This window comes from Parasteatoda tepidariorum, chromosome 8 (genome assembly GCF_982258835.1).
Source record: "Parasteatoda tepidariorum strain Cologne lab strain chromosome 8, Ptep-v5.0, whole genome shotgun sequence".
Lineage (NCBI taxonomy): Eukaryota > Metazoa > Arthropoda > Arachnida > Araneae > Theridiidae > Parasteatoda > Parasteatoda tepidariorum.
In genome coordinates, this window is record NC_141762.1 from 66,298,076 (window position 1) to 66,315,584 (window position 17,509).

At 28.5% G+C, this 17,509-nt stretch overlaps 1 protein-coding gene across 2 annotated transcripts in view; it reads right to left on the bottom strand.

Annotated features, from left to right (window-relative positions):
• LOC107440232 (metabotropic glutamate receptor 1-like) overlaps nt 1–17,509 on the bottom strand; it is a 256,108-nt gene that overhangs the window by 45,085 nt on the left and 193,514 nt on the right. The gene's annotated exons all lie outside the window — the stretch shown is intronic.

Genomic DNA, 17,509 nt, shown 5'->3' on the forward strand with positions numbered 1-17,509 from the left:
TTGTCTACTAAGGACTTTTTTTTCAAATACTTATAATGCCTGGAAAAACTGGTCATCAATATTTCGATAGATCAACGGGACAGTCTATGTCCGAACCTTTATTTTTCAATTTTTTCTAGCGGTATTTTTATTGAGCAATACAAACAATAGGATTTCTATGGGCTTACTCACAGTCTCAAAATTAGTATGACATAATTGCATGTAAACTTGATCAAATTTCTCAGCAAGCTAAATCTCCACGCATGTTCAGGTACAATTTTGTTATAAATAAAATTGCACTTATTAACATGGCCAATCTATTGAAATTACAGATGTTATATCACGATAGAAATTTATTTCTAAATGGCTCGATAATTGGATAATTGAGACTTTTGATCAGGGTGGAAAATTAAGTTCTCAGAGAGAGCCATAGAAATAAAATTTCTCTAAAGTTTCGACAAGAATTTTAAACTGAAAACTTTAGTTATTCACATCTTCTTCCAAATATATCTTAAAGCCAAAAAAATATTTTTTAAAAATCAAAAAATTGTCTTTAAATACCGTTACCATAATAACAAGAACTACTTTGCCATTAGAACCGAATAGGGCGACTTTTATGAGATTTTCTATATGCTTTTAATTGTCATTTTTTTCTTATTCATTACTTATCCACAAATTTTCTAAACAGAGCTGTTCCCTCATTAATACTTTCATATTAAATTATGCCATGATATGACCAATGCCCATAGGAAACAATTAGTGAACTATATGAAATAAAAACATAAAATTTTCATGATTTCTGAATTCAAATAATTTCATAGGAATTTAAAAAATAGCTGAATAAATTTGGATTCAGTTTACAATTCATTTTACATGCCCGCCATCAATGATGCTGCGCTGATGAATAGCAATGGTGTATAACAAGTATAGCAATACTGATGTGATATTGAAGCTTTCGATGAAAATACTCGCCAACGTTTCAAAAGTTACTTTTTTTCCCTCGTAAGTCAACAACTATCATTCCATACCAAAACACTGCAATTCAACTGTTAAGTCAATTTTTTGATTTAAATCACTTTTTAGATATTCTCTCTGATGGGCTGTTAATTCATGATGCAACAACTTTTCCTCAATATTTTTAATTCCCTCATTTATCAGACTTCACCATAAACTTCACTAGTCATGCTACATTATATAAACAGATACTAGCAATCTAGAAGCGAAACACTTGTCAACGATCTTATTTAAAATTTTATTTTAAAACTTTAACTACGTTTTTTAATGCCATTTGTGTGCGTGACACTAATAATGATTAGAGATGTGTACTTTTTTTGATGAAAAGATGAAAAAATATAAAACAAATAATAAAAAAGAGTACTCAGTCAGTTGATTTTAAATATTTTTCTCTTTAACCGAAATGTTAAATGGCATACTTCCTCCCAGCCCCTTGTCACAAACTGTCACACTTTTCTTCACCTCGTTACGTGACATTACTTATCCTGACACCATTTATCGTTGCGTGACATCATATATGGGCATTCCCTAAACACACTTTTTAAAAATTCTATCAGAACACACTTTTTTTAAGCATTCTATCTAAACGCACTCTATAGATATTTTATCTTGACTCATTTTTTAAAAATTTTACCTAAAGTTAAAGACAAAACTAAACCTGAATTTCTTATTTTAAATAAATCTATTAATAAAATTAGATTTAATATAGTTATCTTGCAAGAATGGGAATTTAATCACCAAGACAATATTAGAATTCTCCTACTAGAGCAGCCATAATAAGTCTGGTCATCAATAATTGCACACAAATCTCGAGGGGGCATACTACAGTCGATTTGTTCTCGAACATGCCTAACACCGCGCTGGTTTTAATCATCCAATAAGCATCTGCGAGAACATGCCAGTCAAGTGTGAATACTACCTAACAGGAATTAATGGCTGGTGAAACGGAACAGAACATAAAGAATAACTCACAGCAGGATATTTCAGATATTGAAAAGGTCTGGGGTGAGAAGCATTTCTGACAGCTACAACAAATTAAAGAATAGTGCAAATTTAGAATTATTTCAGGTAGAATTAATAAAAACGCACATTCATACGCATTTAACTAATGAATCAAATAAAAAAGAAAACCTTTTTCCTGCAGAATAGAAACATCTTAGTTTGAATGCTTTTAAAATTGCTTATAGCTTTAGGAACTAATATTTGCTTAACATTTCAAAATTTTATAATGAAATAATGACCTTTGGTGAAATTTTAACTCGACCAAACCAATGTTTTTGACCACTAAAACAGATTTCAAATGTGTGATCTCCGTTATGATTCACCATATTCCGTTCTCATTTCATTAATGAAATATATAAATTTCCAACATTTAAGGTACAGATTTTTAACGAAGGTTTTGGAAAAATATTAAGGTGGTGAATACGGAATAACCTGTGTATGAATATTTAGTCATGCTTACATTTTTATAAATACTGTATTCATATTTTAATTCAAATTTTAAGCAATATTTTTTTTTCATTTATTATATTCTATAATATCGTAAAAATTGAGAAATTTATATAGTGCTGCTAGGCGACCGTAGAAGATTTTAATCGAAAGTTTGATATTTGTAAACATAAATTGAGCAGACGATTTACCATTATAGCTTCATTTGTGTTGTTGACAGTAAATTGAAAAGTTCTTCTCTTTCAAAAAATGGAATTGAATCGTGAACATTTTCGTGCCATTATTTTTCATAACTTTCGACGTGGATTGTCAAGACAAGAGTGCTTCGATGAACTTAATTCTTTATTCAGCGATAAAGCGCCATCCTACAGCACTGTAAAAAATTGGTATAACAAATTTAATCGCGGTCGATGTTCGATCCAGGACGAATCCCGTGCAGGTCGCCCAAAACCCGTTGTTGTGCCACAAAAGATCGATGCTGTGCGTGAACTGATAAAGCAAGATCGTCATGTGACATACCGTGAGATAGAGGCGTCTTTGGACATTAGTATGACTAGCATCAATAAAATATTGCATGAACATTTGAGTGTAAAAAAAATTGTTCGCGTTGGATCCCGCATAATCTGACAAACGCTCAAAAAAAGGCTCGTGTCGATTGGGGCAAGGAAATGTTGGAAAAATACGTTCAAGATAGATGAAAGGCTGTGAATAACATCTACACAGGTGACAAATCGTGGATGAGCTGGAAACAAAACAGCAATCAACTGTATGGGTCTTCCAAGACGAGGCAAAACCAACAAAAGTTGTTCGAGAAGAAGCACATCGAAACAAATGATTGCCTGTTTCTTCGGCATTAACGGTCATGTGGCAACAGTGGCGTTAGAGCAACGCAGGACGGTCAATTCTGAATGGTACACGACCATTTGTTTGCCAGAAGTAATCGGAGAAATTCGAAAAAAGCAGAAGAACAGGCGAATCATTCTTCATCATGACAATGCGAGCTCTCACACATCGACTCAAACAAAGGCATCTCTGACGGAGCGAAAGATCGAACTGATGGGTCATCCGCCGTACAGCCCTGATTTGGCACCCAATGACTTCTTCTTATTCCCACACATCAAAAATATATTACGTGGACAACGATTTTCGACCCCCGAAGAAGCGGTTGATGCATTCAAAACGCATGTTTTGGAGTTACCTCAATTGGACTGGAAAAAGTGCTTTGAAAATTGGTTCAAACGCATGCAAAAGTGTATTGATCATCATGGAGAATATTTTGAAAAACAATAAATCCAATTCCAATTATGCAAATTGTATATTTATTATTATTATGCTTATATTAACCAATGAAATTATATCCCAATATGAAATCAGTTTATTTCAAATAAATAATCTGTAAAAAATATTTGACCATAAAGCTTTCTAAAAAATATAACGTCGGGGGAAAACAGCAATGTTTCATAAATTTCAAATTTTTCGGTCAAATAGTTTTTAATAAAAGTTTAGTTTCCAAAAATGCCATGAGTTTTTTCTTTTTACCTGCGTATATCTAGAATAGCGACGAAAATAAATTCAGACCTTGTTTCACTCAGTTAAATATAAAATCATAAATCTGGTATGCAGTAAAAAATGTTTAGCCTTGCTCGATTTATACCTACAATGTTAAACTATTTCTTAACAAATTTAAAAATTATTTAAATTCTTATTTAAAGGAGATACGAAACATGTTATTTTCAAATTTTAGAATTTGTTTTATTTGACCTTATGCAACATTTCTTTACAAATAGGGTAAATGTTTGACTTAATTTCGAAAGGTATTTATATTAAAGTAATTTAAGAAATCTCTGTTAATAAATCCTTCAAATTGTATAAAATATAAAGCAATTAGAAAGTTAAAAAATAATATCATCTCATCGTCTATCGTTTTAAACCACAAATAAAAGTTCTGTAAGGATTATTTCAGCAAAGTAATTCTTAGAAATTTGAAATCATTACAAATTATCAAAAACTTCACGTGCGGGGTGATTATAAACAATTTCAGTAAAATTATTTTACAAATACATCTATCTGTTGTAGATATCTGTTGTATACTTTTGTAGATATTTTAGATTTTGTTTTGTATTTTATACATTAAAATTTATTTTATATACTAAAAATATTAACTTTAAACATTAAACATAAATGCTCTTTACTTTTTAGACAAATATATTTTATCGAAAGTAAGATGAAATCAATGTCTTGTGTCCCGTTAAAAAAAAATTTAACTTCACGAGTCATTGACTACAGTTACTGTGAATGAAAAGGCTAGGTAACGGTTATTAAAAAAAACACATAAGCCCATTCGTAGCCAATAAAACAATTGCTTATTTATTTACTTCAAGTAAAATATATCTATATTCCAACTTGTTTGAAATATTTGCTTCTTTTTTTTAAAGGGTGCTTACTATACACCAGATATCAGTGTAAGGTTGATTTTAATTTCAGCAACAACCTTTATCACAAAACCCGACAAGATTTATTATGATGTTTAGCAAATGAACCATTCAAGCTTAAAACAATGTAAAATTTAATTTTTTTAGCTTGCGCATTCACATGAAGGTTCAAATTAAGCTTACATAACATCCCTTTAATATCGAGATTGAATCTATCTTTTCAAAATAAGGTTAGAAAAACCTTCGGAAATCGAGGATTAATCATCATTCGTAAATTAAGAATCAAAAACGTTTTGAAACCGAGGATAAATGTATCTCTCAAGGTTTATTTTAGATTTTTAAGATCATCACCAAAACAAGGTTCATTTACACAGGATTTTATATACTTTGTTTAACACTTTAAGAGTGAAGGTTGGTGTATCATTAAGTTTTCAACCTAAACAATGTGTAGCTTTTGAGAGACTGCTCAAAGTTAGAATGAAAAAAAGGCAAAAACAAGGTTTACAGTAAAAAAGATGAGATATTTTTAAATTTTCTCTCGTATATTTATTCAATTTGTAAGGAAACAAACTTGGCATACTAATATTTCTACTAAGTTTTAAAAAAAGAACTAATTAGTCAACCTTTCTACGCCAAACAAATGAAAATCTGCGTTTCCCGTAAGATTGTCTTATTTGGAATTGTAATAAGGGTGCCTCATCTGGCTATCTTGAATAATAATGGTGCATAATGTAGTTTCTAATTACCTATTCAAACAAATCAGTAGTGTTAAAGCTACAAAAAAGTACTTTCTTATACAAATTAAAAGAATTATTTTAAGAATTTACTTTGAATTTAATACTTGAAGTAAATTATTGTTTGTGATACTGAAAATATTTTTAACATCAAGACATCATAAATTAGAAACGTTAAATATAACAACAAATTAATATTCTAAAATTGTTTCAATAATTTACTGAAATTGTAAATACTTAAACATCAAAAAAAAGCTCTAAATATACTATTTTTTCTTCACATTTACCAAGAAAAACTTTCCAAAGAATATTTTTCAAGCAGTATTTTAGTAATTTACAGTTTATGTTTAAAGTTTTAAAATAAGAATAGGTATTTTATCTATAATTTACATAACTCTTCTTAAAACTCTCAACAAGATAAATCATAAAAATATTAAAGAGGTAAAACCTGCCAAAACTTTAGGAACTAAAATATTCCTGTAATCAAATAACTGGGAAATGAACAGCGTGCTCTGGTTTCGTAAGTTACCTTCCACGTTTTCTTCGTGGGATGAGAATGGAATTGGAAATTATCTTTTCCATCATATGCTTACCCTTTTCGAGAATTTATTAATATTTTCACAAGCGTTTGAGTACATTTCTACTCAAAACTAAACATTCGAAATATTCAAACGCAAGATATTATTACTTAAAAAAATTAACAAAAATATATTCTAAGTTTAAGTGTGTTTTTTTAGTGATGTGAAATAATTTTACTTTGTCAAGTTTGTATATCATAATCAAAGTTGGATGTGCAGATAATTTTAGATGCAAACGGAAATAAAATTGTTTGATTTTAATTTTAAAAAATTATTTCCGGCACCAATTTTTTTCATTGTTTTAACTCAAAAAAAATTTAAGAGAAAACTATAAATTTTTTCCTAAAAAAACTTTTAAAAAACTTTTTTTAATAAAAAATTAAGGAGGGGTTATTAATAGTAGCCTGATGAAATTGATGACGTAAGTATCAATAACAATTATACTTTCTCGTTGTTTAAAAATGAAATTTTCTCATATAATTTTTATTGATTTACTTTTTCATTTATGTTTTTTTATTTATTTTTGTTTTTATTTATTTATTTACATCTTTTTATTGATTTACACAAATTTTCAGTACAAATTTTCGCTTATTTTATAGTATTTATTATTTTATAGTACGTCTTTCGCGCACAAAAGTCGTAGTTCTGCAAGCAAAACTAAGTAGAAAAAAAGTAATTGGAGAACGAAAAAAGATAGTAATGTGCAGTTTGTGAAGTATAATTAGAATACCAGTTTCTAGTCTTACCAAACTTCAACATAAAATGCATTAATTCTATCATCATGTGGCTCTGCTGACAGATAGGAACCACAACACAATATTTTCAACAAAAAAAAAATTCCAATATTTATTGACTTCCTTATAAATATTTCTGTTGAATTAGTCTAGCATGCAGTAGAAAATGTTTTCGCTTAGTTTTTATGCCAATAACGATATCTGATAGCAACAAAAACGAAACTTGCTAACAAAATGGGCAACTAACTTGGTAGAAAAAAGAACATTTCTTAAACAAAACTCACCTTCCATTTTTCATTAATGTATTTTTTTATCCATAGATCTTTTCTACGACAATTGGCATATAACAACATATTTTGATCCGTTAAAAAGCAATCCTCTTTTAATTTTTGATTAAATTACTTTAAAAAAATCTGTTTGTTTATTTTTAACATTAAACTTATTTGGAGCAAAAAAAGATATATTTGCAAACAATTAATTGTTCAATCACGAGTAATAATTCTCATTATTTAGACAGAAATATATATGAAAAAAAAATTATATATATATATATATATATATATATATATATATATATATATATATATATATATATATATATATATATATATATATATATATATATATATATATATATATATATATATATATATATATATATATATATATATATATATATATATATATATATATATATATATATATATATATATATATAATTATATCGGGATATAAAGTTGAAATCCGCATAAATAAATGTCGTAAAATAATTCCAATCGCTTATATCTGATAGATGTAAACGATTTATTTCACTGTCATAACCAAACAGTGAGCAGCTTCTATAGATTGCGATATTGATTGTGCACAGTGCGTAGACCCCTATTAAACAAACAGAAACGTAAACAAAACGTGACTAAGTAGATATATTCATAGAAAGAGCGTTTTAATATCAATGGCTGATATTTCCAATGTAAGGACACGTTTAAGAATTGTTTGAATAATTCTAATGGCACTCAACTGTAAAGTTTTTAATATTTTAATTATAGTTACATTTATAATTCGGGAAAAGGTATTATTGTTATAAATGGAAATTCAATGGAAAAAGGATTAAACATTTCATACTAAGTTTTTTTAATAAGTTAAGATTTTATGTTTTGATTTTTATTTACCGTATAAGAATGAAAGTATGGAAAAGTAAGATTTGAGCATATAAATTTTAAGAAGAAAAATTCTTACTTCGCTTATTAACTTTATCACTTATCAACTTACTTCGCTTATTAACTTTATCACTTATCAACTTACTTCGCTTATTAACTTTATCACTTATCAACTTACTTCACTTATCACTTTTTATATTTTTTAACTATTTTCTGTTTTAACAAAATTCTATAAGAAATTTTTAACATTGACTGAAAGGTTGTATAATATCTGTATAGATATTGTAATTCTGTTGTTGTTGTTTCTAATGCAACTTGCCACACGGGCAAGCCTGCTTGGTGAAACCGAGCAAATTTAAGGCAAAGTGTGCGTTTCTTGTTTTTCAGTGGTGCCATCTATGGCCAAGAATTTTACTTCTGCCACACCATGAGTCGCACTCGTTTATAGGGTGGACCCATTCATACATCCATTCATTCATCCACAGATCGTAATTTTGACCTGAATCAGAGAACGATCGATCTCCAATCCAATACCCCCAGAGGTTTTGATTATATTATAATTCTTATCAATAAATAGATGAGACAAATATACACACAGTGAAATATTATTGATTTTATTTATATTATTTCAACCATATTCAACAAATTTAATTAAAATCTGTAGTTCTGCATATAATTTACTAAACTTGAAAATTCTCTAAATTTACACTGAGAAGAAAAATATGGTCGAAACAACCAGAATATGGTGAAACTTCGCGGCACCTCAGCAATTTTTACTGAAACACTTCGAAAAAATTAATAACAAAATATAGTTTCATAAAATTTTATAAAAATTGGTAATTTTTTCTTAATACCTTGGATCAGGGCATAAAAACTATTTAGTCGGTTAAATTTACTATTTAGTTCGTATTCTTTACTAAGTATATAGTAACAAGTACTACAATTTTGAAAAAAAGAATTTCCAGAAAACCGTAACAATATAAGCAGACAAATTACCAAATGAATGGTTTAAATACCGTATATTTTGGCTTTATTAACCATAATTATGATTTTTATTCTTTGTGTAGAGTAGTTTCAAAACAAAAATTTTATGTTAAAAACAGATTTTGAACAAAGATTATAAGATATGCTTTCAAAGTACCCTAAACTTAAATATTACAAGAAATAATAGAGCAAAACATTTTTTAAAAAACAACATAAATATCTTTCAAAATATAATATTATATAATAATAAGCTAATTATTTTTAATATCTAATTATATATTCCCTAACTCATTAAACATTTTATAACATTTCTTAACTAATAAAAACGACAAAATTATCTTCAGATAAAATATAACTGTAAAAAAGATAAAATATATTACTGAGAAAAATTCTCCTAAGTTCCTTTTAAAAGAACGTGAAATATCTTACTAATTTCGCCATCGTATTTATTTTAAAGAAATCTCGTTAACATAAACTCTGCATCAAGATATTTATGACTTTTTATGCGTTCAAACTATTTATCGATAGTTCATCCGCACTAATTTCTAAGATTTTCTGCTGTAAAATTCCCCATTAATTCAATTTTTAATTTTTTTAATCACCTGCAGGCGAAATTAGCTGTGTAATATCTTTCGCAGTGGGAGTCATTTCGTGCTTAAAAAGAAAAAAAGAAAATAATAAACAGTCATATACTTTATTAAAAACGTAAAAATAAAATTAAAAAACTTTATCACATACGCAGCAATAAACGTTACTTTAATTTAAGATGTTTTAGTGCCATTTTAATTAACTTTTAATGTAATTGTTTCAAAAATACCTTTTTTAATAAACTATTCTAATTATTGATAGTTATTGCACGTGGACTTCAAGATGATTTAATCATAAAATTTTATATGGAGAGATTGAAGTGTTCGGGTAAATATGATTATTTCAGTATTAAAATTAATATGTTGATGTCGTTGTTTCTAATCTTTCTGAGCTAACTTAAACAAGGCAGATTAACTCCATAAGGTTGTTAATGAAACCGGTTATAGTCAAAAGATGTGTAGAAAATCTCCTTTTCCAAGTCTAGGACTCTGCAAGATATGTTTAGGTGCAGCTTGATGTGTAGCATTTACTGAAAGTATTTGATGAGTATCTTTCCTCCTTCAGGGAAAAGGAACAAGCATTTACTATGCTCACTTGCTAAAGCAATTCCAGAGTCTCTGCTACACCTGATTTTAAGGATTGTATTGTATTTACTGAAAGTCCTTGAAGAATATCTTTGTTCCTCCTTCAAGGAAAAGGAACAAACTTCTAATATGTTCACTTTTAGGCCTTGCTAAAGCGATTCTAGAGTCTCTGCTACACCTGATTTTAAGGATTGTGTTGTATTTACTGAAAGTATTTGATGAGTATCTTTCCCCCTTCAAGGAAAAGGAACAAACATTTACTATACTCACTTGCTAAAGCGATTCCAGAGTCTCTGCTACACCTGATTTTAAGGATTGTATTGTATTTACTGAAAGTCCTTGATAAATATCTTTGCTCCTCCTCCAAGGAAAAGGAACAAGCATTTAATATGCTCACCTGTAAGCCTTGCTAAAGAGATTCTAAAGCTTCCGCTGAACCTTTAAGGAGAGAGCCGAAGCTCCCGGCACAAAACTGTAGTTGAAATCTGAGTAGCTTCTGAAATTCCGATTGACCATAAATTTAGCGATGAAATTGTGATGATTTTTTTTTCATGCAGAGTTCAAAAAATAGATATAACTTGCATATTTATTAAAAACAAAGTTCTAGTTGAAAATTAATCTCTCTATATAGTAGGAATTTTGATTGACGATAAGTTTCCATTAGCGATAATATTTAAATAAATTCTACTTGCAGTAATTCAGGTTTCTTAGCACAGAACTTTAGTTTAATTTGAATTTTCTAGCTCTAGTAAGTTTAAAATGGTCATGATTTTCATTGATAATCACATCAGTTTGATTTAAGGATTAAAACATACGATAAATTCTACCTGTATCTGTCAAAAAAAAAAAACGATTATAACTTGGATTGTCTTCGGGCATGGAGCTATAGTTAAAATGCATGCATACTAGCTAGTGGAAAACAGGTTAAAATTTCGATTGCAAGATCCTATCGGTACAGACACGAAAAATAAGTTGAAATCAAGATCATTAATTGATGTTTTCAGTGACGAGTATGGATCATTAGCTTTCGTTTTCTTAGAAGGAATGAAAGTTCCATGGAAGTATGATAAATAGGGGAAATCTCTTTAAAACCCGAATATCTAACTGGCTGTTAAACTCATTGTTAAGAAAATTATTTGTTCATCCCGCCCAAAGCTGTTTATGTGAATAGAACTCTGAATACCATCTGCTTGAATGGAGATCTTTTATTCTGCCAGATTTCAGTGATCCGCGTCTTTCGAATCTTCTCTTAGGCACCATTCTATTGAAGAGTAATGCTACAGAATGATTTTGTTTAAAATGATTTAGTTGTTATGGTATAATGATAAATATTAGTTTAAAAAATTTTGGAAATTTAACAAAATATTTCTATGATAAAGGTTTTCAGTTTTGTCCGACGGATATTAAATATCATATAAATTAAAATAAAATCGAATTTTAATAAGTCAGTAAAAAAGGGCACATTATAAAAAATGAAAATGTAAATAAACAAGTACAACACTATTTTATTGCAAAAAAACTTCATGATGAAATATATTCCTTTTGGTTCTATTAGAAGATAACCGAGTAAAACATTAATTTAGTTATTATTCAATACATTATTCAAGATAATTTATAATTACAAGGTTAATTATTCAAGATAATTAATAATTCATTAATTCACATACTTAATTAGAACATAAACAAGTGTAAATGGTTTAGAATGAGATTGGATGTTATCCTACTGCCTCAGTTAAAAAATGCTTAAATAAATATTTATTTTCGAAAAAATTATTTTAGATGCTCTGTAATGACTGTTCAAAATTTACATTTTAAAATCTTTTAAAAACTGTAACCTGCCAAAATAAGTAATTTACACTAGACAATGTAGGATCCGAAAATAAAGAGGGAGCTGCAAATGGGGACATGCTTAGGGGCACTACACGAATATTGCTTTTACTAACAGAAGGTTTCAAGCCCAGATTTTTTTTAACTGTACCATTAATTTTTTACAACCAATTACAATCAAAAAGTCGTCGTTTCCAAAACACTTATCAAATCACAAGACAACGAAGTACATCGTAGTTGCACACGTTTGTGAAATGCCACAAAAAGAAAAAAATTTTGGTAAAATTACTGTACTGTATAATAAAGGCATTTTTGGTCTGAAAATGGAAAAAAAAAGAAAAAAAACATAAAGCTGGTTAATAAAAATAAATATACATTATTTAAACTCTCTGTTAAGTAAATTTTTCTTTCTTATGGCAATGGTTTACCAGAAGTTTTGATTTTCCAAAATATAGTTCTTGTGACCACACATTGAGTAAATACAAGACTGAAAAATAAATTAAGTCGAAAGAATAGTTTTTTGCCACGCTTTAATAAGGTATCATGATGTAATTACCAAATTTATATACATATAATAAAACTATATTTTATATATAGGTTTACCGAAATCATTGCCAAAGAGCTACGGAAAAAGTTACCAAGCTTTTTGGTGTTCCCATAGAGTCAGAAACTATTCTGAAATTTTTAATCTTACTTTTGTTCTTAGTTCAGAAAGTCTCCAACGTTTGCGTAATCCGCTCCAATATGAAGGCTGAGATGTAACTAGTGATCGCTCATTAAATTAAGAAAAGAATTCACAATTTTAAAAGCTATTAAAAATAATAATACTTCCTATGAAAAACGCGCAAAGCAGCAGTGAATGAAAACAATTCTTCTGTATTTGCTTTATGTATTTTATATTTTATATTATGTATTATATTCTTTTCCTGGACTTTGGCAAAACCTTTGGGGTGCAGAGACAGCAATTTTAGACTTTTTGTCGTGCTCTCTCGATAGAAAAGGTTTTGCTTTTATGACTTCTGGAGCTGGTACCCCCTGAAGACGTCAGCTTCATATGTCATATTTATCCATTTTTTTCATATTTCACTGTTTCTCTAGAGATCTCTCATCTGAGAATTTGTTGTTAAGTTTTTAACAACATAGTTTCTTTATCCTTTAATATTTGCCAGTATTATTTTCCAAGCAGTTAATTTTTCGCTCATTGTTCTCTGCTTTTCGATTCCACACTGTATGGCAAAAAATGTTCGCTTTAGTAAGTTCTAACATCCTTTACAGTAGTGACCATGAGCTTTGTTTCACTTTATGTATTTTGGCAGCAGTTAACTGCGAAAACTTCGCCTAAGATAAAATTAGATACATATAGAATTTAAGATAAAATTTCATTTTCTGAGCAAAAGTTGGATCTATGATTGAGCTTCACTTTAACCGTACACTACATTAGAGTATTTCGGTATCCACTTTAATGTAGTGTCCATAGCGGTTTCAGAGTCAACAAACTGTTGGGGGATTGAAGAGAATGGTGATTACTACCACCATCTTCCTTCCAATTTAGATAGTGGTGATATAGGGTGCACCAGTAGTTCTTTTAAATCATCATTAAAAATGAATATTAAACCGTCACCAATATCTTATTAGATCTAGAGAGATGTTAACAACCAAACCAAATCTGCCTATTTTTATACTTCAAACATTTTAAATGTGTTTAAAAATATTTTTATTTTATTGTAAAACAAAAGGGCAAGTAAGAAAATAATGGATAAATTCTATTGTAATAATGTTTTTCCTTCTTTTCTCCTTTATTTAATGTTGACACAGTCATTCATTTAAAAGTCAGATATAAATTGCATAATAGAAAACAAAGCCTATAGTTTAACGAACGAGAAAAGTGTTAGTAATGCCCCAACAAGTCAGTAATGATGTACATATTTTTCAAAGATAAATGTTTAAACTTATGATTATATTATCAGGGATATTAAACAGCAAAACCATTTTCATCCAGTGCTCCTTTATGTATTGTTAACTTAACCCATCACAGATTCTTCAAATAAATGCTTTCAAAAGAACTAAAATGGCTTTTATCAAAAAATTCATCAAAAGACAGAGAACTAACATTAATCATTTCACAGTTGCTTACCATTATATAGCTTAGAGTTTCGATTTATTTTCCCCAGACTATTTATTCACTTGTAAGATAGACTTAGAAATGTAGTATTTTCTAAATTCCTTTTCTTCTTTGAAGTACAAAGAAGAAAAAAACTTTCATGACAGATAGTGAAGAGTTTTTCTTTATTTTGCACAACTCATGTTTAAAAGAATGAAAACTGAAAACATGTCAATTCTCCTTCTGCGTTGAAAAAAAGATCATGAATTATTAACCTTAATTTTTGTTTTTCTTTTTTTTTTCAACTTTAAGAAACAACATACAACCATTGCATTCATGCTTTCAGCTTTGGCATACATTAATTATTCGAGGACGTTGCTTCAAAAGTAGCAACACAATTTTTCTGGGTAGTTAAAAAAATATTTACATCTCTGGTGAAAAGTTGTTTTTTAATACAGTTTATAATCGTATATATTTCAAATTTGATTGTGAACTTATAAAAAATTATTGTTTTCAAACATAAAGGCAGTAAATAATAATTGATTTTATACATTCTTTTAACTTTCTTTTTGTTGTCAATTTTAACCGAATTTATTACCTTCTTTATACAACCAAAAAGCCGCATAATTTTGCTTGAAATCGAGCAAAAGTTGTACTGAGAGGCTAACTACTAAATACTAATACACCGAAATAATATGCATGATATGTAGAAATAATATGTAGATATATTTAGGCAGAGCTGATATTTTCATATATTAAGAATTTTTTATATATTAAGATTTTTTATATTATCAGAATCAAACTAGCCAAACTCTGTTTTTAACAAGAAGTCATTTGGTTCTTTATTTACGTGATCAATCTCAAACCTCGTAGTTAAAAATATCAAGATACGCATTTAAATATTAATAAGCTTTGGAACAACGAATAATAGGTGTCGGTCATGAACATGTAAATTAATAAATGAAACCACGAATAGAAATAAAATTGATTAAATTTAAATAAAAGATTCAGAATACCTTCGTAAAATGGAATACACGTACACTAAAAAAAATTGCCATGATACTACACAAAATTTCTGGCAGAAAAATTGCCGCAAATTTACTTTAAAAAGAAAAAATACGTTTAAGAAATTTTTTGTAAAATCTTCGTACATAATGATCCTTTCCATTAGAACAGGTTGCGATATACGTCTGTACAGTTGATGTAAAAAAACTCTTGACGTTGTCTGTGAACCAGGAGACATAAAAACAATCCTTACCCGTACTCGAGCTGAACCTCATGTCTGACGTATTTCTACTTCAGTTTACATAACTTGGTATTTTTAGAATAAACAAAATTGCTACAAAAGACGTTTTTTCTAACAAAAAGTATCTGGTTTTTCACCTGCAAAACTGGTCTCTTTATTTATAAATGAAATTGAAACATTTTTTTCCAATATTACTATTACCCTCCGAAGCGGTATTCAAAATTTAAAAGAACGCAAGAAGTGGGTAAAATAATTCAGGGGGCTCACGAATACGGTGTAGAATTCCAGAACATTAAAACCACATGGACAAAGATTCCTTTTATGGGAAGGATTCATTTCAATTATTTAAAAAATTGGTATATATTTTTTACCGGAAATGTTTTATGCTTTAAATATGTAATTATGAAATGCATGAATTGTTATAAAGCTAATATAACTCTTTATTCAACAACATTGAAATAACAGATTAATTATCTTAATTATTACATCACCAAGGAAAGAAAAAATAGTTTGAAACTGATAATTATTGAATTAATTTTCTATTTTATTTACTATCTTGGATAACAAATAGTATTAAATTTAGTAATTGACACGTGGCGCCCTCTTTCCTTGATAAAATCAAATGAAAAAATCTGAATAAAGTTCTATCTACCTACTTATAACATATTTTAACTGTTTCCTTGCTCCAGTTTAATGCTCATTGATTTCAAAAACTCTATTTGCATAAAAGCATAAAAATTAAGCTATATCTTAAAATTTTTCTTTAAATTTTTAATCAGAACTTTCATTGAATTCAAACATCTGAATTTTATTTTTAAACACCCAACATGTAAAATCTGTATGAATGACTACAGGTTTTATCTGTTTGCCGAATAAGTAATTTTACAGTGAGCTTATGTAGCTTTAACGAACAAAAATTAAATGAAATTCATTTACCGGAAGACTAGTTTTAAAACCACCATGAATGAGATGTGTGGTTGACTCATGAAGATGATGTTTCACCAGTAGTATCTAATATTTTTTTATGATATTTAATCAAATAGGGAAAGTTAGTTTTCCTCTTGTAATTCAAGGGGAAAATCGTACATTGAAGAAATATTATAATAAAACCAAATCGAACAGAAAAAGGCTGGACCGAATTCAAACGAAAATACCCTTCAGACAAAAAAGAAGATTTAAGAGAATACGCCAAAACTTTAAATTCCTATTTATTAAGTCCAATTCATGCCCTTTTATTCTTTCCGTAAATTGAAACAGACTGAATACCTGTCAAGAATCTAAAATGAATACAGTTTTATGAAGCGATTATACATGACAGAAGCAGATACATTTACACAGACGCATAATTGCAATCCATCTGACAGAAAATCCGACAAACACCCCGCAATTAATCCCGTAGACAGGTAGCAGTTTTAGCCTTAGGTAAACACAGACTATTGTCGTATTGATTACACTAATCCAGTTAATTGTTTCTCGAAATTATATCTCGAAGTGCATATCCAATAGCTATCATTAATTTACTATAACCCGTCAAATGGATTTATAGCTTAGCTCTGAATAATCCATGATGCAACTCATGATTTCTTCCTTCAATAATTAAAAAAGTCGGGAGTAAAATAGTGATAATCCACATCTTATAGACATTTAACTTCCATACTACAAGAATTTATTTTGAACGATATCGCTCTTTCAGCTCAAGGAATTATGAAGTCTTAATTTTTAGCGGTAAATTCAGTAACTGCAATGAAAAATATATTTTTAGAAAAGATAAATCTGTTTGACTCTAATTCTATCATTAAAATATCTTATAAGCATTTAACATCCGTACTACAAGAATTTATCTTCAACGAAAGCGTTCTTTCAGCTCACGTAATTATTAAACAAATGTTTATCGGTAAATCCAGTAATTGCAATGATAAATATATTTTTAGAAAAAATAAATCTGTTTAACTCTGAACTTTAAGTTGAGTTAACATAAAAAAATTTTAATTCTCAACATTACTCAAGAAGTCTTAAAAAAACTATAAAAATGTTAATCAAATGGAAGTGCAATTATTTTACAGGATGTCAACAAACTCATTTAAGAAATTTTAATGGAAAAA